General features: G+C 37.5%; 1 long non-coding RNA gene across 1 annotated transcript; it reads left to right on the forward strand.

The window, feature by feature from the left end:
- Positions 1–17,544: 17,544 nt before the first annotated feature.
- Positions 17,545–18,300, forward strand: LOC135072207 (uncharacterized). Its single transcript, XR_010257368.1, has 2 exons — positions 17,545–17,675; positions 18,056–18,300. It is a non-coding gene; the product is annotated as an uncharacterized LOC135072207 (long non-coding RNA).
- Positions 18,301–25,909: the final 7,609 nt, after the last annotated feature.

Here is a 25,909-nt window from a genome sequence, read left to right on the forward strand (position 1 = left end):
ATTATCCGAATACTTTCTATAGAGCTACAATTTTTAGCTGCTTTTGCAAATACAAATTTTGTAAAAGAGTCTATGACTACCAAAACATACGTATTTCCTTTACGCGTTTTTACAAATGGGCCTAAATGATCTGCATGCAAAGTATGCATTGGAACGGCTACTTTAGGAATCGGATTTAGCTCTCCTTCCAGTCTGCCATGGTTACCTTTTCCAAACGCACATTGTAGACATGAGTTAATGTACTTCCGAATGAAACGAGTCATTTTGGGAAACCAAAATTGAGACTTAATGGAATTCTCACATTTTTCGAACCCTGGGTGCCCTATTTGATCGTGCATCTTTTGTAATAAACCATATTTAGCCAACTTTGGAATAACGAACCTTTCTCCTGTTAGTCTTTCGAAACAATATGCCATCCCTCTCTACGTAATTAGCTCTGATGTCTGAACGCACTTCCGGATCACGCAGCTGTGATAAAATACTCTGGGTATTTTCATCTTGCATTTGTAGAGTCATTAACCAATCCGAGTTATCTATCATGAGTACTGAAGGTGAAGCGGGATTCCTACTCAGAGCGTCTACGTGTTGCATATGTTTACCAGGCCTGTATTCTATCTCTAAATCGAAATCTTGGATAGTAAGCCACCAGCGGGCAATACGAGGAATTAGGTCTTTTTTAACTAAGGTAGTTCTGAGAGCAGCGCAATCCGTAACGGTAGCGCATTTTCTTACATAACTTTTCAATTCCTATCATTGGAGGTCCGAAAATATTTCTCATACAATTTGATACCATAATGATCATTCTTCATAAAAAATTTAAAACCTACATATTTAAAAACATAATCATTGATATTCATAATATCACTAATCATACACTTAGTTTTTACTAATATTTGTTTTCATATATTTTTCTATACTAATGATCGAAACTCATAATCATTCGAATAAATAACTATAATATTCATAAATGTGATGTATCCTAATATTTGTTTTTATAAATTTATTACTCATAAGTGTATTTATCCATATTATTGAAAATCATGATGTCTATATTCGTATTAAATCGTATTTTAACATTAAATTAATTTGAAATGGTCCAAAACAGGCAATATTTTGTGCCACAAAACTAACGTGACAGAAACGAATCGCTGCAAAACCGACTCCACGTAGTCTTGTCTGCCCTACTCCTAGAGTGTAATTTAAAAGCCGGAGGCGCGGAGGGAGGGCAGCTTACTGTTTAAGCGGAAGGGCTGCACATCCCGCAGCGCCGGAGACGAGGAGATACCAATGCATGCTGCAAAACGGTCCCGTAACTAAGACGCCATTGGCAACTAAAGTTGTCTAAATTTTGCTGCTTTTTCAACAATATTTTTGTTTTTTACAGGACGCCCTAGAGACTGTTAATTGCGTTTTAAACATTCTTAATAATGTTAAAATACATTATAAATTAACATTTGTGTAATAAATTTAGTCAGTAAATGTGAAAAATGAGTTTAAAGTTAGTATTGAATTCTTACGATTTTGTCACTTGTTACGGCGCCAATGACCACTTTAGATGTCAGCTAGTGATGGGGTAATATCGTATATTTTTACCTAAGAAATGTGCTCATTTAGATAATCTTATTGTAATAATCAAATAAAAACACTTAGTAATTCAGTATTATTATTTAATATTTGAAATCAACTGAATGTCACTTTCACATAATTTTGACGAAAATTTAATATTTCAGCACTTTTTTCAGTATTCTGGCAACGGGCAACTTGAATTTATACTGCGTTCTCCTCTAACTTTACGAATAAAGTCAATTATTTTTACGTAAACTAAGGAGCGATCCTCTGGTGGTACCTTCTCCATTTCAAACGCTATTAAAGCAGCAAAGCTTTCGTTCCGCGGATCACGAGGATGTGAATTGAAAAAGTGTGCATCGTCAACATTTATCATAACGGCACGGATGTCGTCCTCACTGACTTTGAGTATTTGGTATCTTGAACCACAAGACGTTAAAACCACGAAACTATTTTCTTGTAATGATGTGCGTAACTAATTTATTAAAACTGACCGCCTTGAACCACTGCCTGAACTCATAAACGTTAATACTACGAGTATTATCGATAAGTAGGTATACCCTTCTAGACGTTTCTAGATTTTTTTAAATCATGGTCATCCCTACGCCATGGGCAACTATATAATAGTCGCCCGCTTATGACGTCATAAGCGAAGCTAATAAACAGATAGTGATGTGAATATTATGTCGGTAAGTCAATATTTTCTTTTTTCACTACTACCTTCCAATACAAAGTAGAAGTCTCTGTATGACGTTTACCAGTAGTTCCCGAGATTAGCGCGTTCAAGTAAACAAACAAACAAACTCTTCAGCTTTATAATATTAGTATAGAGTATAGATATTAGTATCCTACTAAAATTATAAAGGCGAAAGTTTGTGTGAATGTATAGATGTATGTTTGTTACTCTTTCACGCAAAAAGTACTGAACGGATATGACTGATATGGATGATACTACAGTATCATTGTTTATAGAGTAACTAGCTTTTGCCCGCGGCTTCACCCGCCGTGAAATTTCGTTTGCCACAGATCGTCATAAATTATAGTCTATAATATGTTATTCTGGGTTATAAACAACTAGCTTTCCGCCCGCGGCTTCGCGCGCGTTGACTACATTATCTACATATTTTACGGAATCCTATTTTTTTCCAAAATAAAATTTAGCCTATTTACTCGTGGATAATGTAGCTTTCGAATGGTAAAAGAATTTTTAAAAACGGTCCAGTAGTTTTTGAGCCTATTCATTACAACCAAACAAACTAAGTTTTCCTCTTTATAATATTAGTGTAGATAATACTGTAAAGTATCATCAAAATCCGTTTAGTAGTTTTTGCGTGAAAGAGTAACAAACATCCAGACATCCAAACTTTATAGAGTAACATAAAGGCTATAATGACGATCTGCGGGTGTTACTATTTCACGCGGGCGAAGCCGCGGACAAAAGCTAGTAGATTATAATGTTAATTATAGATAGATTCATCGATATAATAATTATGTATTTTTCCAACTCTATTTTTTTATAAAAACACTTATTTGGGGACGCCGTAGACAACTATAGTTGCCAAATAGTGTTGTGAACTTTACCTTGTAATGACATGGAAATTTAGGTTTTTATTTTTTTCTTATTGTATTTTATAGATTAGAAATAAAATCTGTTCGAAACTGTTATGAAATTGTGTTTTATTGCAGTTCAGTTCGTAGTTATTACTGTTAATCACCCCAAATTCCAAAAAATACCTAAACAATACTTGTGGATGTCCCATCACTAGAGAAAATCACTATCACAGGAAATTTTACTAAGCTTGGCGTCGGGCGTGAAGTGACGTAAAACGGGGCTGGCGTGCAAAAGGTTAAATTATATATGATTTTTTTAAAGATACGAGTATGTCTGTTATAAAGTAAATTATTCTGAACAACAACATTATGAATTTATGAGTTGAAGCAATGATATTATATAAAAGTTCTGTAATATCATTGAGTTGAAGTATGTTCTTAGTAACAATATTATTAATTAAAACAATATGATCAATGAATGTTATGAAGAAAAAAGATCTGAAAATAAAAATTATGTATTTTAAATGGTTCTTGGTAGTAACAGTATTGATAAAAAAATTATGCTTACTAACTGTTATGAACTCCGATGGTAGTAATAAAAATGTATGAATAAAAAAAGTATGAAAAATAAAATTATGAAGAGAGATTATTATGAACACAAATCGGTAGTAAGACAAAGAATAGGATTTAGAATTTTATGTGAGCCAATATAGAACCTCCGTAACAACTTTAACAGGAATCCCGGTCAGATAAATACGAAACCGCTTGAGAGACTCTACCACCGCGAGCGTCTCAAGTTCGTAGCTGTGATAGTTCTTTTCTTCGCTAGAAGTGACCCGCATATCCCACTTCTGACGTGTAAACAGAGGTCAGGGTGGAAATAATCACGCAGAATTAATGACCAGTTAATTACACAATTACCATCTGTCAACAGTGTCAACTTCACGGTTACGAACATAACAACAACTATTAATTTCCATTAAATCACATTTAACATATTAGGCTGACCTAAATAGACAAATATTAAATTAAAACAATTTAATTAAGATTCATATGATCAAATCAATTTGTAAGGCATTATTTAATTATTTAAGACAATTAGCGGAAGTTGGCAGAAGTGCTGTAGGCGGGGCGTGATGTTCCTCCGGAAATGATCGGTAACACTAAGTAAATACCACGGGTTTTTTTATAAAAAATATTTTATGCAAAAGAGGCGATTTCACTAGTTTTCGTCCAAAAAAGTCAGTTTTCGTCCTAGTGTACGCTAGTTTTCGACCACTGTGTAGAAAAAAGGGTGCAGTTGAATTAATTATTAACTTAAAACCAATGGACATGGCGCACAATTTTTGTTGAAGATGCCAAAAAAAAAACTACAAAAAATTAGAATGAATACTGTATTTTTACTTTTTTGATATCTTTAAAAATGACTGAATTGTTCAAGCTCAAAGTGCGCTCTTCCGCTAGGAGCGATTTTCCGCGCGGATTTAGAAAATGTGACGTAGTAACATGAAAAGCTGCATGTAAGATATTATCTGTGTACAATGGTTAGAATGGTTAGTAGGGGAGCCGAAGCGGGGATTTCGGGACTTACTAAAGAGTGGTAGACTAACATACAAGGAAATACTTTGTACCTGGTTGATTACCTCTAAGTATGAATTTTTGATATAAAACGGCATTAGTTCTTATGCCTGTCACCCAAAAAATACCTCAATTAAGCCCAAATTTGAGACCGCAGCCAAATTTTATAAAGACTTATCATTTACCATACCTTATCATTTTGTATTCCATTTTCAAGTCACTTTTTTTTCGCTTACTGTTTAAACAAAACGTGGGATTTTTTTAAATCTCAGGTCTTTTGAACGCACATCTGAACGATGTCTGGTTTTAATTTCTTCAGTTACTCCGTGACCATGGCGCTTGCAACAGTGCCGAAATATTGGAAACTCAAAACTAAGGTACATGGTAGCAATCCCGTCAGTAATATAATAGGAAAATGTCTTGAAAAATAAGTAAATCGTATATTACTTTATGTAACTAATTTTACTATGTATCATACTTATAACTAATCACTTCATTCAGAACTAGAAAACGATTCCAAGGATTCCACTTTTCTTCAATAGATGATCAAGATTCATGGAAATTACATGTTGAACAGCTTTGTAATAAGATTAATCGATTTGTGTATGTTCTTTATAAAATGCGAAAAACAAATGATTTAAAACTAGCACTTCTTGCATATCATGGTTATGTTGTATCTGTAATACGCTATGGACTGGTAATATGGGGAAACTGTTGTGAGATTGAAACATTATTTAAAATACAGAAAAAATGTATCCGTGCAATGTGCAACTTAGAGCCACTGGACACCTGTAAGCCATGGTTCATCAAATTAAGTCTTCTTACTTTGCCATGCTTGTACATATTTGAAATGGGATTATTTGTAAAAAAATACCCATATTTCTTTACAAAATATAATGATAGCAAATTATACAGCCGCAGGCACCCTAATAGACTAAAATATCCAGCCATTAGGACTGAATTGTACAGAAAAAATTGTTCTATAATGGCAATCTAAATATACAATAAGATACCTGTTAACATTTCTGACTTACCTATAAATCTATTTAAAAACAGATTGAAAAATTGGCTAGCAGAGAAATGCTTTTATTCTGTTACGGAATTTTTAAATTATAAATGAAATGTAAACTTAAAAAATGACATGTATTGTATTTATTTGGAGCATTTTGACATTATATTTTGACATTATATAAAATAATATTGACAATTAATTATGGACTATTTTTAATTTCAAAAGTGCTGTTGATACATACTCATACGTGGATTTCGCATGCCGTAATTATAAATTTATTATTATTATTATTGACTATGAATTATGGAATGGCCTAATAAAAACGGATTATTTATAATATTATATAAAATGCATGATTTGATAAAACTATTAATTGACTATGAAATTTTTGCATGTCTTGTAGACGAAACATGTTGAACTTGATTGTGTTTATCTGACATCTATACAGGGTGTAACTTTGCATTCTTGCCATATTTACAGAGGTTACTATATTACTGATACTGAACACAAATCCGTAAAAAAATAATGCCCGAAAAAAATTTTTTTTAATCTTGAGATTTTATTTTATCGACAATCTGTTAAACACATCACTAATTATCGTAACGCATGCACATCACTTGTTGGCGATGGCGATGAAGACTTTTTTACTTTTAACTGTATTTTTAAATATCTATTGCAATCTATTGTCTTTAAAATGTCTTTTTGACACTTGTAAAAAACTGAGAAATCCATCAATCACAAATCACGTTACAATTAATACAAAAATGTCTGAAGTGTATTCAAACAACGAATAATTTAATCAAAATGGTGCTTGGAGTGTCTGCAAGACGTCTTAGACGAAATGCTTGATGACGTACCCTTAGCGTTACACCAAATGCTCTACTACCAGCAGGATGGTGCTCCCCCACAATAAGGCTCAATAAGGACGTCAAGTGCGCGAATAATACGTTTGGTGAACAGTGGATTGGACGAGGGGTCCAGTAGCTTGGCCACCACGATCCTCGGACCTGACACCAATGGATTTTTGGAGTGACTTGAAACGACTGGTATGCGCAGAAGAGATAAACAGTGTAAACGCGTTACATGAAAGGATTGTTTTAGTGAAACTGTGAGACAAAACGTTTATGTGTTGCGAAAACTAAAGCGAAAAACCTACGCTTCGCCGTGCTAGACTGTGCCTTCATCAGAAAGGAGGACACTTTGAACACTTGCTTTGCAGTACGTAAACTTTGTAAGTAGGAACTTATAAATAAATAATTAATTGTGAATAAGGTGATTTCATTTCATACTTAATTTATTAATTTGTAAAAATAGGGTACAATGTTAAAATCAATTAAAATCCTAATAATTATTACGTATTTTTGACGGTCCTAAGCCCGTAAAGTAGTAAGGAAAATCTGAAATCAACTGAAGAGTATTTTAAAATAATTATTATGACTGGATAAAAAGACTGGTACCCAGAGCCATAAAACAACAGATTATTAAGAACTAGGCCACGCCCACTAGGTTTATTCCACTTGCACCTGTAGAACGTGCGAGACAAAATGGGTTTATTCCAATTTGTACTGAAAAACCAAATTTACTAAAATCTTAGTGTACTTTCTTTATGGGAGTCTCTTGTTTATCTTAAATAATAGGTATTTTTCCCTACTTTAATCTCTGTGAATATGGCAAGAATGCAAAGTAACACGGTGTATTGTACCATGTTCCTGTGCAAATAAATGAATTTGAATTTAGATAAAGAGTTATTTATTATAAATTGCTCTTCCACCATTTCAATTATTCTATCTTACATCTTACTTGATGAAATCTTTTTCAATTTTATTTACATGGTCATAACATTTTCACCATTCCTCTGCACCAATTTGTGAAGTACACCTGAAACCCCCGATAAAGCAGCTATTATAAGAATAATCCTAGACTGCATCCCACTTAACATCAGGTGCGATTGTGGTCAAATACCTGCCTTGTTATACATAAAAAAAAATATATTTAAAAAAAACCCTCCTTCTGACGCAGTTAGGTAATAAACTAAATGTATCAAATTTCACTCCAACATACTGTCAACTCAACGACGCGCTTTGAAATCAAAGATTGACTTTGAATTATGCCGTATTTTACAATACACATTGAAAAGAATATGACTTGCTTGAGCTTTTTCGACTTTTTCACAAAAATAACAAATAGGCATGAAGAGATTACAAAATTTCTGCAGCGACTGACAGTTCACTTTCTTGATTTACGTTGACAGGTGACAATAAAGCCATAGACATTTGCCATATGAAAGACACACTTTTCCAATATTTTTGTTTGCCATGAGATTCTGGTACACCTATACCTATACCTATCATTTAATGAAAAGATAAACTAAATTTTTTCAGCACAACGAAAATCTGCTTTGGCGCGTAGCAATGCAACGTGACAACTACAGTTCGGACTTCTTTATGCGTCCACTACACATAAAACAAAATTCGAACTATCGCACATTTTTTCTTTTTAATTCTAATTCAGTAAAAAATGTTTTTGAAACATTCATTCAAAATTCAAAAGTTATTATCATATGACAGAACTTATGACCAGACTATGTACATTGAATAAAATATTTTTCTTTTTATCATCAAGCTTAGCAGTCTAATAAGTTACTATGACACTCGAGTTAATCCACATTCAGCACCATAGCCTCCCCTTCTACAAGGCCCTCTACAAATGTCAAAACGTCACTTAACCCTTTTAGCACCAGTTCTTTTGTTTTTGAGAAGATGTGCCCAAATTATATCAATTTAATTATAGTCCAGTCGTTTGGTACAAATTAACGTGGTTACCTGGAAAGTGTTCCGTGAGTTTCGAAAATTGGTGATTAAAATAGATTTCGCTATGCTCTCTGTTAGTCTGTTAGTTAAGTGTGATTGCCGCGCTCGTTGCGAAATTGGAAAAATGCTGCTTTAGAGAAGATTTTTGATAGTTACATTCTTTCATATTTCGTCGTTCCAAATGACGTTCACTGCTGGACAAAGGCGAGAGGCCTTTGGGTTTTCCATAGGTTTTTCATAATGTCAGTCCTGCGCTGCCCGCATTCAGGTTCTTCCCGCGACCTTTGCCAGATCGTCGGTCCACCTAGTAGGAGGCCTGCCCACGCTACGTCTTCCAGCCCGTGGTCGCCACTCAAGAAATTTTCTGCCCCAATGGCCATCGTCTCTACGAGCTATGTGTCCCGCCCACTGCCACTTGATTTTAGCAATTCTGCGTGCTATGTCGGTCACATTGGTTCTCCTGCGGATCTCCTCATTTCTGATTCGATCACGCAGGGAAACCCCGAGCATAGCCCGCTCCATTACCCTTTGGGTGACCTTGAGCCTTCTTATGAGGCCCATAGTAAGCGACCACGTTTCAGAACCTTAAACTTTCCTATTTATTTCACGACTAGCTTTTGCCTGGGGCTTCACCCGCGTGAAATTTAGTGTCACAGATCGGCATAAATTATAGCCTATATGTTAATCTGGGTTACAAACAATAATATTGTACAGTTTCAACAAAATCCGTTGAGTACTTTTTGCGTGAAAGAATAACAAACCTGAGACACAGGAATCTTCCTAGTTCAGGTATCAACCCACCAACATTCTTACTTTTTGTTTTTCCTGATTGTTTGTTATAATAATATTATCTGTTATGATGGTGAGAAATAAACATTACTTTACTTTATTTTAAACTTCCAGACATCCAAACTTTCGCATTTATAATAATAGTAGGATACAATTTTTTATGTAATGTAGAAACAAACAAGACAAAAAAAATGTATAGGTACTTCAGCAACGCGAATTTTTTTATACTTCAGCATATTTAGGACACCCGGCAGCGTGTCCTGCCATGATCAAAGAAAAAAAACTCGCAATTTAGCAGGTACATTAATTTGACTGTTTCACAACTCTAAATCTATTTAACTTACATTAGATGAAATTTATCACATTGATCAAAGCTTCTTAGCTTGTCTATGTCCCAAAAATTATAAAATGAAAAAAGTAGTTGTCAAAAACCTTTTTTAAGGCGGATTTTTTTCAATAAGGCGGGCGCGCGCGCGGCTATAAACGAGGTCACAAAATTCGGAAAGAACATAGCGAAATCTATTTATTCACCAATTTTCAAAAATTCCGGAAAACTTTCCAAGTAAAAGTAATAAATAACTGGACTATTTACTCGTTATTCAGCACAGACACACAAACTTGGTTATTTTTCCAGAAAATTTATATTTAAGTGCATAAATGTAAAAATGGCTTCTTAGTGCACAAAATTGGCAATAGGTGGCATAATAATGGTTACTTTTATAGCGCCTAGTTTGAAATGTAATTGAACGATGACAACTAACAACAGTTGTCAGTTAGGTAAAATTTTATTTTAGTTGGAAAAAGACAAAAAGTGGTAAATGGGTTAACGTGCGGGGGCTGCAAAATCATGTTGTGACGTCACGCGCGAATATTGGAAATTTTTGAAAATTTTAAAAAGTCCGTAAACTTCTCGAGGCTCTATCTTCGGTAATACTGGATGGATTGAGGTGAAATAAAAACTAGTGTAATGTGTGGTAGAGGTGGGCGCCACGCCGGCGCGCCGCCGCCGCCGCGAATTTTATCACGCCGCCGCCGCCGACGACCAGCTGTCGGCGCGCCGATACTGATACTGTACAAACTATTTGAAATTTATTCCTCTCCTATACTGTACTAATTTGTGTTTCAAACGCAGAAGAACTATTTTTTTATTGAGTTGAGCGGCTATTCTAGTTCAATAAAGTCCTAGTATAACTGCGACCGGTACCGATCTAATGTGATCGCCGCTATTTTCCTTACAATTCACCTCCGAGTCCTGCATACATTAGGAATTGCAGTATCTTTTGGGGGGCGATATGTTTTACATCTTGTTGTTGGCTTAGGATGTGTTTGCCCAGGTGTAAGCTCCGCTTGCGCATCAAAGGTCCGCAGTCCGTGAGAATGTGTAGTGGCGTTTCATCTGCCTCTTGGCACATCCTGCACGTTCTTGATTCGGACAGTCCCATAGTGGACAAGTGCTTGTTTAAGCTGCAGTGTCCAGTGAAGGCTCGAACTAAGATGCGCATTTTGATCCTACTCAGTCCTATGATCTGCTTAGCGCATTTTCGGTCATAGGCTTTTATAAGATCTTTGGAATGAGTTAATCCTGGCGTGTCTGACCATGCCTTAAAGGATTTGTTTAAATAGATGTTCTCCAGGGTCATTCGAGCGAGACTTTTGGAAATGCCACAAAAGGGTTCTGGACAATATTATTGTGTTCCCTCCGCTCCCGCTCTGGCCAGTTTCACGAATCCTGCGTAACCTGGAACCCATCTCAGCGTTACTCTGTTACGTTTTCCTAGGGTATTCAGTCGACTCATGCAGTTTTCTACCAACTTTGAAGTGATTAAGATGGAGTTTAAGGCCATCAGCGCGGCCTGACTGTCTGAGTTGATGTAAATTATGTGGTTGGCATAATTTTTTCGCAGGTTAGCTTCCGCACATTCAATAATGGCGTAGACTTCTGCCTGAAAGATAGAGGCAAATTTACCCAGGCTTTGAGATAGCCTAAGCTTCGGCTGCTCTCCATACACGCCAAAGCCTACGTTAGGGCCCATTTTTGACCCATCCGTAAAACATATTATAACAGAAGAACTAACTATAATATTTATTCTTTAATGCCATATAAATTGGTACACAAGGCGAACTTAATGCCGTTGATATACTAATAACTTGATTGAATAACTTAATACTAACTATATTAACAGTTAATCAAGTACAGTCACGGAATGAAAAGGTTCGTCAGTTTTCAGATTGATTCCTTCAACGAATCGCGAGCACATATTTTATTACCTTTTGAAACTATGTTACAGAATAATCTCGAGTTAGAGAAAATAATCTTTAACTGTTCGTCAGTAAAGTTCAAAATTATTCAGATCAGTTGTTTGACGATTTATCTTGTCAAGAAGATTATTATGATTGATAAACTAAAACCTTCTTGTTGGTTCAACCTGCTATTATTATTTCTATTAAATAAAAAAAACTATTGTCAATTGGTTAATGTCATCATTGCATTGCACTGATGGGATAGAAAAATAAACAAGCAAAACCTTATTTGTTAGAAAACGTCATATTTATTTAAATGTTAGCAGCACTGTTTCTTGCACTGTTATGTTGGCAGGTTTGACTATTATAATACCTAGTGCAAGCGAAAACCGACACTAAGGTGACGAACCTTTTCATTCCGCGACTGTACATTATTCAAGTTACTGCTTGGTCTAGTAAATAATTGATCGCGAGAGGCGCCGGTCCCTCTTGCTGTCAAGAAAAAAATCCCCGCCTTCGTCTGGCAGATAACCCACACTATTGGACTATAATTTAAGCGAATCATTCACACAGAGATTGGCAAATATGTCTCGGAATGCAAATGGGAACCACAACCTCTGGAAGGCAACAAAGTACCTCCCTCAAAGTGTTCTTCGCTTATTAGGTCCGGTAATACATGAGTGGCGAGTGCGAACTGACAAGAAAAATCTCAGACTTTTGCTACATGACAAGCCGGTTTATTTAATTAAACCCATTGACACGGATAATCCCTTACTACCCTATACCTTAATAACCTTCCCATTGTGATTTGAGAGGGCCCATTTTGCATCTTTTCGTATGCTACTTCTGGACATTTTTGTACTTGACTATCTGAGGAGTTGACCGCCATGTTTCCGCTTACCCTCCTCAAGTTCAAAGTAAAAGATTGATTCCTACTACGCTAATTGAGGACGAAAGACGCAGGAGGACAAAGTGACTGACATAGCCCACAGAATCGCTAAAATAAAGTGGCAGTGGGTGGGGCACATATCTCGTAGAGCTGATGGCCGCTGGGGCAGTAAAGTTTTTGAGTGGAGACCACGAGCTGGAAGACGTAGCGTGGGCAGGCCTCCCACTAGGTGGACCGACGATTTGGGGAAGGTCGCAAGAAGTGCATGGATGCGAGCGGCGCAGGACGTCTTTCGGCTGAAACGAAAGAACTAACGCTAAGAGAGATGGCTAAGCTAAAGAAATAGCCAAAATGGACCCTCGTAAAGCACTTGCATTTGATCTGATCACCATGAAGTACATGGTCTTGACAATGACCACACTGAGTTATAAGAACCTCGCAAGTCTCTTAACTTTGAAAATGATCCATAAAGCTGGCAAGTCGCCTAACGAATTCTCTTATCGCTCAATTAATCTGACATTTGTATTGTTAAAATTATGGAAAAGGATCATTCTTGCTCGTTTATTCCCTTGCCTTAGTATGACCCATGTAATATAGTATACCCGACCATAAAATGGCAGAAACCATACTAACCATAATCAGTACAATGTTTGGAAAAGAAAGAATCCTGTACGTCTGCTTTCGTTGCGGCTTCAGCTGGGTTTATCATAAAGGACTACTCTATGAAATTAAAAAGTACCTTCTAGCATACTTCTACTACCTGCTGATGGATTCTTATCTCAGTGACAGACAGTTTTGAAATTCAAACTCGGTGACAAAATTAATGCCTTATGGCATTAAGTTCGCCTAATGTTAATATTTTTGGCATTGAAGTATAAATAAATAAATAAAATCTTCTCTTTTTAGCTGCAAAGCTGGAGTACCCCAGGACTCTGTACTTGGTCCGATACTCTATAACATCTAGGTACTAGTAAAGTAGCCCAGACACCTGAAAGCTGCGGCATTCGTCAAATGTAACTGTGATCTTAAAGTGACTAGACTGTTGCAAAATCAGCTGCTTGGCTGACCAAGTGGCGCATGTAATTAAGCCCCGAAGTCTCACCATATTATCATTTAAGACGTGAAACTTATCCTCCGGCCAATCTGGAGCTCGACACATTGCTGCAATCAACCTGCATTAAAATTCTGGACCGTAGGATGACATGGAAAGACCATCAATATAAATAAAACAGAACTGAATATAATATTCCACCGACAGTCAGCTAATCCAACATTAACTATGTGCCTCCAAAGAGCTCAAAAATACATGTTAAAGGTACTTTTATCGGCACACGGTAAGGTACTTTTATGTTACGCTCGCCTTTAGGAAGTACACGAGAACCTGATCTCAGCCAAACCCGCTATCCAAATATCAAAGTACCTATATGATCAAGAGAGCTAATTTACTAGGGTAAACCATTGCTCTAGTGGCTCAAACCCCAACCAACTGCAAATCACCTGATTAGTCTTGACGACAGATACTAAAAAAAACAGATTTAAAAAAAATACCTAATGAACAAAGGTCAAACAAGGTCACGCCGCCGACGCCGCCGCCGCCGAGGTCAAAAAGTCGGCGCGCCGCCGCCGGCCAATTATATATCGGCGCCCCCCTCTCCAGAGCTTGTTCATGGACTCATGGACGAAAACACAACAACGTTTAAAGCTGTTTTTATGGGTTTATCACTGTTAAAAAGTGGACGTAAACTAAAATGTTTGTTGTAATAGCAATAAAGATCATATTGGAAGAAAAAACATTGTATTTTGTAGGTCCATTAAAGTAAAATGATTATTAAAAATATTAACTAGGTGGCAGGGTTTCCGTCCACGTGGACGAAAACCAAAATCTTGCAAAATTGTTATGCTAGTATTAGTCCACTTAATTATCTAAGATTTCTATACAAAAGCTTTAATAAACCCTTATAATAGTGTTTATTATACTAATAATTAGACATACGTGCCAAAAACATTTACATAAAGTAGCTAAAACAGTAATTAAACATACCATGAAAGTTCCCTACCAGCACGTTTTTTTTCTAACTTGACGACGTTTTCCATTCATCTGTGTGCAGCAGCAACTTCCGTCGATTTTTTTGGAGTTATTACTTATCAAATTACATTTTCATGCAGGCAGAACTGTTACTTAGATATTATAGATTGTAAAAACAAGTCCAAACTTGCACGGAAAATTAGGTTTGTATTCTAATTTTCCGTATTTGTTTGTGGCAAGTCGGTCAAATGGACGAAAACAGGAGCTGGACGGAAAACCGGCGCAATTACCCTACTATGTGCACTAGCGCTACTCGGCTAATAAAATATGAAATACGAAGATTACATTTTAATTGTCTAATAAAATCGAGTTAAAATACAATATAAAGGTAACAAAATTGGAGATGATTTTGGTTTTTGCATCCAACCATTTCTATTCGAAAATCAGTCTTATACACTGAGCACACTTGACGGTTGTGAAAATTGTAAAGGGTCCGTGCGTAGTGCTTTCCACTCAAACAAAACTACAGGCCTACGTCTTTCAAACAGAGCATCGATTCTGGAAGATAAAGATAATAAATATGAGATTGGCTAAGAGAAAAATGGAATCATTTATAAAAAACTACGTATAAAAATCATTGAATGGATAAACCATTTCATAGTAAATATTGTAGTAGAAAATTAATATAAAAATCTGAAAATCAACATTAATAAAATATAAATTTTTCCGTAATACAGTATTACTTAATAACTACATGTACTTAAATCACAAAATATCTGTAGTTGGAATAGACACTGATTGATACGTAAATAGACACCGAGAGTTGGGAACGTGCGGCTTACACCGTCTCGTACTGGCTGCGGATCAGTGTTGGCAAAGTTAATCTGATTAATGATTAAAAATTAATGATTAAAATCATAATCAAATTTTTTTGATTATGATTAATTAATCATTAATCAAAAATTTTGATTAAGATTAATTAATCATAATCATAAGATTAATTAATCATAATCATTAATCGTTAATTTGATTATTTGATTAACTATCTACTATTTTCATAAGAAAAGGGTTGGGGGTGTATGAAAAGGTACCCGCGACTTATAAAATGTCTAGCAAAGGGGGGATCTGGAGTTGTACTGTCGTTTTCCCAAAAAACTGCGTCAATTTTCACTACTCAAAACACTTATCGCACTAGTTTTGTTTCTCACAATGAGGATCAGTACTGTTGTAGAAAATTCAATAAAACTAGTATCTACGTTAATCTTTAAGACATAAGAAAGATATATCTTTTTGAATTATCCAAATCGGACCATTACTTACGAAGATATTAAGTAATAAACATAGGCCGTTTTTGCCGCTAAAAGTCAACGTACGCAAGGCCGCGTGACGTCATTATATCCGAATCGAGCGCAGCCGGCGTACTAATGGGATGGAAAATATTTTTTTCCGGCTAAACTATCAGTTTTAGAAAAAAACTTTTAATAACATTTATTCTTCAAAATAAAGTAACCTATCGACCAGTAATTTTTAAAAATAAAAATTGTGAAAAATAAGTATTGCTATGTCCAAAAACCACATTTTCATAGGATTCGATGCAATGCGGAGACGCGGTTGGGGTGAGTGTAACTTAATGATTGTTTGTATTGAACATAATAATACTTAATATGATGCTAATACCCAGTTTCTGGCCTGGGGGGGGGGGGGATAAGTCATACCCAGCTTATAGCCTGGGGAGAGGGGCAAGCCTTACCCAGCTTCTGGCCTTGGTGGGAGGGGGGAGAGGCACGTCATACCCAGTTTCTGGCCTGGGGGGGGGGGGGGGGGGGTAAGTAATACCCAGCTTCCGGCCGAGGGGGAGTCATACCTAGCTTATGCTTATGGACTGGGGGAAGGGGCTAGCCTTACCCAGCTTCTGGCTTGGGGGGAGGGGGAGGGGTCAAGTCATACCCAGTTTCGGGCCGGGGGGGGGGGGGTCGTCATGGCCAGTTTATGACCTGGGGAGAGGAGAGGGGCGGGGTAGTCATACCCAGCTTCTAGGCTAAGATTAAATAGATTTCCAGCACGGAGCGGCTGTCCTTCCTGCAGCAGCTGGCCCGCCCATGGGAACGGCGAATAGATAGGTAGGTGCGTAGGTTTAACTCAGAAAAACTAAATAACAGGTAGGTATTAATTAAGTGTACATCGAAATGATTTTCATAGCAATGTCATATTGTTAGAAGTTATACCTTATTGTTAGAAGTAAATAAATTAATACTTATACATTTTTATATTTTACTTGGAAGAAGATATGACTCTAACAACACTTATGTACACTTTATTTGAATAAATCGCCAAATATACCACCGCGGAGACCCCAATCGCGTCTCTGCGTGCCATTGAATCGTATGAGCGTATGGATTTTTTGCGTTATTTTTCACAATTAACATTTTTAAAAATTACCTATCGATAGCTTACTTTATTCTGATGAATAAATGTCATTACAAGTTTTTCTCTAAAACTGATAATTTGGCTAGAAAAAAATATTTTCTATCCACGCAGTACGCCGGCAGCGTTCGGATCGGATATAATGACGTCATCGTCCCCGCGCCGGGCGGTCAGTGAACTTTTTTAGTAATTTGGCCATAACTTCGTCAATTTTTGTCGTAGAACAAAAATTTTTGCACTGTGTATTAAGGATTTCTTAGCCCTATAAATCTGCATTCACAGCTTAAAATCGAAATGATCCTCATTCCTTCTATTCTTCCGGAATCCTCCAGCAAAATTGGGTCAGGAAAGAAGTTAAGCGGGCTGGCTGACGATAGGGGAGAAGTCCCTCCCCCCCCTCCCAATGTAGGGGCAAGCGTGGGTAATTCAACAGAAAGTTGGGGTTGCTAAACTACGAGGTTTTGCGTGTTGGGGACATAAAGTTAATATTCCTTCGGAATAGAGCAACAAAGAATGAGCGAGCGAGATGTCACTATCTGCAACCCTGTGTGATAAAAAGAGATGTGTGATGCTGTCATCGTCACGTCAATAGAACCATTTTTGCAAAAGATTTGACAGGCAGTGACACTAAGAGGCACAAAGAAAATTTTAGTTCATAGTTTTTTATAAAAATATCGTAAAATCCTGTTTATTTTTGGAAAATTTGTTTTCTAATATAATGGTGACCTGTTCCGTCCTTGATTGTGATGTACACCAAAGGAATAATCCTGCAAAATATTCATTTCACAGGTAAATTTATTGAAATCGACACCTCCAAATCCAAACTTTAGCTTTATTTTTGTGAATGCGCTTAGAATTTTAAGCACTAAGTGTGATAATTATGTTCTTTAAACATTAATTTAAGTTGTAAGCAAAGATTTCATGCTCATAATCCAGAATTTATGAATATTTTGTGTAAAGAAATAATTTTCGTTTTACACTAGGGTTGTACCACAATCGATAAATATATTTTCTGCGCTGTATAACACAGTCACTGCTGATTATGTAGGTACATAAATGGCGTTTGTATGTGAATATAGAAAAGTATTATTTTGTAATTACCTGATAGTTAATAAACTAAACTAAATATTACATACTAAATATAATAATAAATATGTTCATGCACACAGATGTTTGTACTGTGCGGGAATCGAACCCGCTACCTCCGGAATAGTAGTCCGTTTCGAACCACTACACTATACGGCCAACAACGATTATTACATCGTTAGAATCCTATTTTCTTACGTTATCGTCAGAATTATCATTTTTTAATTATTGTTTTACTCCTACTAATATTATAAATGCGAAAGTTTGTATGGATGTCTTGATGTTTGTAACTCTCATTCTTCCAAATAAATAAGTTGAATAATTTTAATCTTCTGAGTTTTTTTTTATTTTCTTAGGCAATTCCCATATACCTACAATCCCATTCCATCCTATTCTATTTATATTATTACTGTTAGGTGTTAATTAATATTTAATCGATATCGATATTCATGTGAAAAGTAACGACATACATCACTGACATGCACACATATTTATTTTTACACACACATATGACATCTCATTTTTGGTTTCGTTTGACAGCTCGTGATTGTTGCTCTATTCCGAAGGAATATTAACTTTATGGTTGGGGAGGTGCAGGAGACTTCGTACCAGAAGTTTCGGGGGGAGGGCCACGCGTGGGCAATTCAATAGAAGGGTGGGGTTGCTAAGCTAGGAGGTTTTGCGTGTTGGGGAGGTGCTGGAGAGTTCGTACCAGACGTTTCGGGGGGAGGGCCACGCGTGGGCAATTCAATAGAAGGGTGGGGTTGCTAAGCTAGGAGGTTTTGCGTGTTGGGGAGGTGCAGGAGACTTCGTACCAGAAGTTTCGGGGGGAGGGCCACGCGTGGGCAATTCAATAGAAGGGTGGGGTTGCTAAGCTAGGAGGTTTTGCGTGTTGGGGAGGTGCAGGAGACTTCGTACCAGAAGTTTCGGGGAAAGGGCCACGCGTGGGCAATTCAATAGAAGGGTGGGGTTGCTAAACTAGGAGGTTTTGCGTGTTGGGGAGGTGCAGGAGACTTCGTACCAGAAGTTTCGGGGGGAGGGCCACGCGTGGGCAATTCAATAGAAGGGTGGGGTTGCTAAGCTAGGAGGTTTTGCGTGTTGGGGAGGTGCAGGAGAGTTCGTACCAGAAGTTCGGGGGGAGGGCCACGAGTGGGCAATTCAATAAAAGGGTGGGGTTGCTAAGCTAGGAGGTTTTGCGTGTTGGGGATGTGCAGGAGACTTCGTACCAGAAGTTTCGGGGGAAGGGCCACGCGTGGGCAATTCAATAGAAGCAGTGGCGGATTAAGAGTATCCGAGGCCTTAAGCACAGAGCCTGTGTAGGCCCTCTATTGCTTAAATGGAAATGGAAGGAATGGAATGGAAGGTATAAAGTATAAAATGAAAGTTCATCAAAATAGAAAGAGTAGTAGGTAAAATTTAAAACTTAAAACATTATTTTCCTTGCCTTAATCAGAGCAAACTCCGAGATTACATCGTCGAAATTTATCCGACGAAGTATGTCTGCCTCAACAGTGCCGTAACTAGGGCGGTGCCAGCGGTGCCCAGGCACAGGGCGCAGACCCTGGAGGGGCGCAGAAATGACCAGACCAGTATCTAGTTTTGTTTCATGCATGGTAGTTAGTAGGTACATTTTGTTTTATTGCGAATATGGTGTAGACGCGCCCTCTGTACTATTTATATCTATATGGCATTTTTCAAGCGATCTTGAAACAACAACACTTGTACAGTCGCAGAATGAAAAGGTTCGTCACCTTAGTGTCGGTTTTCGCTTGCACTAGGTGTACTGTAAGAGTCAAACCTGCCAACATAACAGTGCAAGAAACAGTGCTGCTAACATTTAACCCTACAGCGCATAGTGGGACACATATGGTACATACCAAATTATTGCCTATATTTCGTAGCACGATGCTATTTAATGCCATCTATTAGAAAGTACCGTATCTACACACTATAGCACATAACAAAATAGTCCACATTTGTTGCCACGGAAGCGCTGCACTCAGTAAAGTGTTTTGCAGTCGAAAAAGTCGGTCAGTTTGTGAAAAAGCTTATTAGTAAAGTTTTACTCTTGGGAAAAAAAGTAAAAATTACAATGTTTTCTTTCGAAAAAATATAAAAGGGGTAAGTTATTGTTTCTAGTTTATTGGTAAATAAGTATTTTTTTATATCAGTTACTATCAACGCATATTTTGGATGTTATTTGTATGTGCCTGATTTGGGTCACTGTGCATTAAGGGTAATTATATTACTTGAATAATTTCAGATGATGACCCGCTAAAAGAGTTACAGAAACAGAAATTGAGCATATTTCGAATCAGAAATGAAGAGATCAATAAATGAACTAAAGCTGCTGACATAGCCCGACGGATTAGCAAGCTGAAGTGGCAATGAGCAGGGCACATAGTATGCAGAACTGACAGCCGATGGGTCAGCAAGGTTCTGGAGTGGAGGCCATCTAAACGTAACGTGGAACGTCTACCCACAAGGTGGACCGACGACCTCATAAAGGTAGCAGAAAGAGAGCGCTGGATGCAGGCCGCTACCAACCGGGCGTTGTGGATATCATTGGGGGAGGCCTATGTTCAATAGTGGACGTCCTGTGGCTGAAATGATGATGATTCTGATGATTGTCATTCGTTTCTGATATGCTGGAGTAAAGTATGAAAAAAACCCAAAAGCTATCGTGCCACCCAAAGTCGCCAGCAGGACTGATGGCATCGACAACTACCCGTTATGGTTAACTACGAGCACACGTTGTACGTTTCCAGGTTGTAAGGGGTAGTCTTTCATCGTTTCAGTCCATGGTCTGGAAGACGTAGTGTGGGCAGGACCCTCACTAGGTGGACCGATGATCTGGTGAAGGTCACAGGAAGTACCTGGAAACGGGCAGCGCGGGATCAGTCGTTAAGGAAATTCTTGGAGAAGGCTTTTGTCTAGTACTGGACGTCATTTGGCTGAAATGTTTCATAGTTCGTGAAAAATGTAAGGTGACACTGTGCCTAAATAATAGTAAAAATTGTCTTATGTCATTTCATAACGTAAATTTTATAATTAAATAGTGATTAAACCGTAAAATTTCCTTCAAGAGGAAAAAGACTGCGTCATGGTTACTGATCTCATTAAATTCCTATTTTCTATTATATTATGGTGTCGTTACTTACTATATTATACATAAAACATTTTGTTATAATATCAATTTAATTTTTAATTGAAATATATCATAATAAATCCTGCTGTTTTATTTCATTGTCACTGACAGTATGTCAGACCATACATATAACTTTAGGCACCCTTAATGCATTTTGGGACACATCTGGTACATACTGAAAAACTCAAAATATTTCCGAAAATATTGAAAATAGATTTTTTTTATTATTTTTCCCAAAACATGGATAACATTTAAAAGTAATATTATTTTTTTTGTTCAATTTGGAAAAATCGTGCACTGTAGGGTTAAATAAATATGACGTTTGCTAACAAATAAGGTTTTGCTTGTTTATTTTTCTATCCCATCAGTGCAATGCAATGATGACATTGACTAATTGACAATAGTTTTTTTTATTTAATAGAAATAATAATGGCAGGTTGAACCAACAAGAAGGTTTTAGTTTATCAATCATAATAATCTTCTTGACAAGATAAATCGTCAAACAACTTTGATCTGGATAATTTTGAACTTTACTGAGAACAGTTAAAGATTATTTTCTCTAACTCGAGATTATTCTGTAACATAGTTTCAAAAGGTAATATGTGCTCGCGATTCGTTGAAGGAATCAATTTGAAAACTGACGAACCTTTTCATTCCGTGACTGTACATAAATGTGGTTTTATATTTGTCTGATGTGTCGTGACGTGACGCGTCAGAACGGTATCGGTTTCATACATTTAGTACTAGCACAGAATAATAATAAGTACTACGTACAGAAGTTTTACTTCGCGAAGGTATTTAAAAAAAATATGCTCAATGTCATTAACAATATGGTGTAATTTAGCTTGTCTCAAGAGTCAAGCAAGTTTGTCAGAAGTTTTGTTGACAAACGTCAGTGATCGGTACTGCGCCGAAGCTATAGGGCTGACTTCGGTAAAATGATGTGACGTGAGGTGCCAATCTGCAGAAAATGGCGGAGGAAATACATGATTTAGCATGAATTATCATGAATAATATTAACTACTTATTTACCTCTCAGTGTCTTGAGGCAACTTAAAAAAGTACATTCTGTGTTTTTATTATTATTTAGGCAGTTAAATACTGCACAGTATTTAGTACACCATTTTCTTTATTTTTTTCCATCATACACAAGAATACGCGTGCGTGAGTCAATGTTCGCTCGTATGTGAGGCCTTGTCGAATAGTACTCTTGTAGGGGGCAATCGTGCGTGTTTTGTTTTCGATGTAAACTCGCGGAGATGAACAGGCCTGGTACTAGCTGGTGCCCGCGACTTCGTCTGCGCAGGATTAGTATTTCGAACAATATGTTTATAAATTGTAGCCCATGTGTTATTCTGATGTATAAGCTATATTATTGTAAAGTTTCATTAAAATCCATTCAGTAGTTTTTGCGTGAAAAAGTAACAAACATCCATCCATCATCCATACAAACTTTCGCGTTTATAATATTAGTAGGATGGTAACGTTCACACTAGTGCGTAACGTGTTGTGTTGTGATGGCTTATGTATGGAACCGATACAGTTCTGACGCGTCACGTCACGACACATCAGACAAATATAAATCCACCTTGTCTTGCTCGCAATATTACATACACAAACAAAAGTACCTATACCGTAACTAGAGATGGGTAGTGGGTAAAAACCCATTTCACCCGATTGGGTTAAAACTGGGTGATTTGGGTAAAAACCCGGTTTTTACCCATTAACACCCATTCTGGTGGGTGAAAACAAAAATAGCGTTTTTTTAAAGTGAGAAGTGGTATTTGTTGCTAAGGGGGCTTTCTAGTGTTACGTAATGCAATCTGGAGGGAGAGGAGGTCTTGAAAAACGTTACAATGCGTTACAGTGGCGGAAGGGCGGTTCGATTTCAAGTTTTTAAGCAGAAGTACTTTGTAGTTGGTGTTGTTATTTGTAACTTTATACCGTAATGTCATCAAAGAGAGAGTTTGGCATCTTTGGCATCCCCCCCCCCCCCCCCCTCCATGTCCTTGCCATGATCACAAATTATTGTGTTCCTACTAAATTTCTTCTAAATTGGTTCAACGATTCTTAAAATAACACCATTTTATAAAATAATTGGTCACATCATCATAACGTGATCAATTTTACGATTTGGCCACGATATAAATGCATATTAGTGTTAAATTTGACTTATTACTTATTAATCAATAAACTTAAATGAGAAAAATTCAATAAAAATAAAGAAAAGATACCAATTGAAATAATTATAAAATTATTTGTTTTCACCCGGTGTAAACACCCACGGGTGGAATGAAACGGGTTTTTATTGGGTTTTTACCCTCATGTGGGTTTTTACCCGGGTGGAAACCCATCTCTAACCGTAACTATGAGACAATTTCTGTCTATATTCATTTGGAGGGCGCCACTTCTAACTTAGAAGTTCTAAGCAAATCTGTCAATCTAGCTGAGGAGATGTACATATAGTTCACGTTACGCTGTCATTGCTGTCAGCCACATTCATTGGTCCTCCCTTTATCTTTGATTTTATTCAATAACTACGTGCGGCGTTACTGACGCACTAGCGTGCGAGAGATAGATAGAAAATTCATCGTTCGACAAGAGTGAAAATGATGACTTACGAAACTAAACGATTCACAAACGTTCCATTCTGCCGCGCCGTCCCACCCAATGTTCGGGGATTCCCCGATACATCGAGAATCACGCATTCAGATAGCCGCAGTGTTGCCAGAAGGTTACTTTTGAACTGCATTGGTTACTTTTAGGTTACACTAATGAAAAGGTTACTTTTAGGTGATTTTTCAGAAATTGTAGAATTAACTTTTACAGGTTATTCAGTAAAAAATATTAATAGTGACAATTTAAAAATTATGTCATAAACTGCATTTAAACATGAATTTGATTTATTATTTGTTATAAAAAATGAGTTTTAGCCAATGTTTTTCGATAGTGAAACGCAAATCCATGAAACGTTTCTATACGACCGGTCACTTTTCGGTCTTCATGGAATGGTCAAAATTTCGAATTTAGGTAAATGATTGATGATCAATTGTATTCATTTTCCATCCATGAACAACCTTACACAATATTTCTCGCACCGGGCGCATAAAAGGCTAGTTACGGCACTGTGCCTCAATACACATTAATGCTAAAGAATTAAGCTTGTCTGGACGGATTTTCGTTCTTTGCGGGTTTTTTAACCTTTTTAGTTGTGAGAAGAATCGTTCAGCAGAGCAGTTAGTAATCATTAAGCTGTGAAAGATTCTAAACGCAACCACAATGATAGTCTTACACTAGCACACTTCTTTTGTTTCTCTTCTTTTTTCACATCGCATGTTTAGTTTATTTTAATATATACATTTATAAATATATACACATATTAGAGGTGGGCGCCGATATAGAATTAGCCGGCGGCGGCGCGCCGACTTTTTGGCTTCGGCGGCGGCGGCGTCGGCGGCGTGACCTTGACCTTTGACCTTGACTCATTATTTCTTTAAAAAAATATGTTTAGAGTCATCTAGACTATAATCAGGTAATCGTATCTTGTTCAGGGCCGCGCATGAGCGCAGGCACGTCGACCCTTTGGGATCTTTTGTGCACCCCCATACCTTTATTCCCCTCTCATCCGTAAAAGCCTATCCATAAAGCGAATCAAGTGCTTGGGTGAGAGGGACCTATTTCTGGTGCCGGATATGCCGACCCCAAGAGACCAATTCTAGTTCTCGCTGGCGCATCGCATTCGCACAGTAGTTATTTCATGGACTCTGCATGTTTTCCACATGCTCGACAGCTGTCGTTAAGCCCATATTGTGGAGCATGTGGTTCGTAGTGTAGTGTCCTGTTAACGCACCGTGATCACACGGGCTTGCCTTATGTTTCCATTGAATATGAGTTTTTCCCATGATCTTGAGTTTCCCTTTAGGAATAATTTGGAGTGGCTCATACCGTTGGAGCTTACTCATTCAGCTCTATGCCTCCTAGTTATTATGCCTCATGGCCATGTGTGCGGTGCTTATAGATAAGGGCACTATCGGCTCTGGACCAATAGGTGTCGCCTCTGACTCTTGTCTCGCCAGACTGTCGGCCTTCGATTCCCGTATGTCCAGGTATCCACATTAGGGTCACCCTGTTATGCCTTCCAAGTTTCTTTAGTACCAATATTGCCCTCAGAACGAGTCTAGATCCAACCCTCACCGAGGCAATGGCTTTGAGTGCTGCCTGACTGTCACGTAGGATGTAAATGTCGCGCTTTTTATGCACCTGTTCTATATTCCTTAGTGCACACATGATTATAGCATAGGTTACAGCTTGAAATACTGTTGCAAACCTCCCTAAGCTTTTACTGTGCTCGGATCGTTTGGAGTAGCCCGCTCCCGATCCTGAGTCCATCTTGGAGCCGTCAGTATACCTGGTCAGGTTGTCCTGTTGATCTCAGCAGTCTTTTCCAGACTTCCCTTGTTGTATAGACACTTTAAAATATTTGCTAAACATGTACCTAGGCTGCATTGTATCACATCCCATGTCCGTTATTGCATCTAATTGAGGATCGCTCCACATCCTTGTGTGTTTGGTGCAAGGTTTGTATGTACTCCAGAGTCCCGCATCCTTCAGTCAGTGCAGCGCCTTTCTTGCGTCCACTTCTAGCGCCAAGTACAGTGGAAGCAGCCCTAAACGCACTCGTTATTTCTAGGCATGCAGTTCTTTGCAATTTTCCGAGTACCGTTCTGCATGTCTGTAGCCTAGTTCTAGGCCACCAGACAATGCTGTCATAAAGACGTATAATTATCTT

The sequence above is a fragment of the Ostrinia nubilalis genome, chromosome 5 (genome assembly GCF_963855985.1).
Source record: "Ostrinia nubilalis chromosome 5, ilOstNubi1.1, whole genome shotgun sequence".
Lineage (NCBI taxonomy): Eukaryota > Metazoa > Arthropoda > Insecta > Lepidoptera > Crambidae > Ostrinia > Ostrinia nubilalis.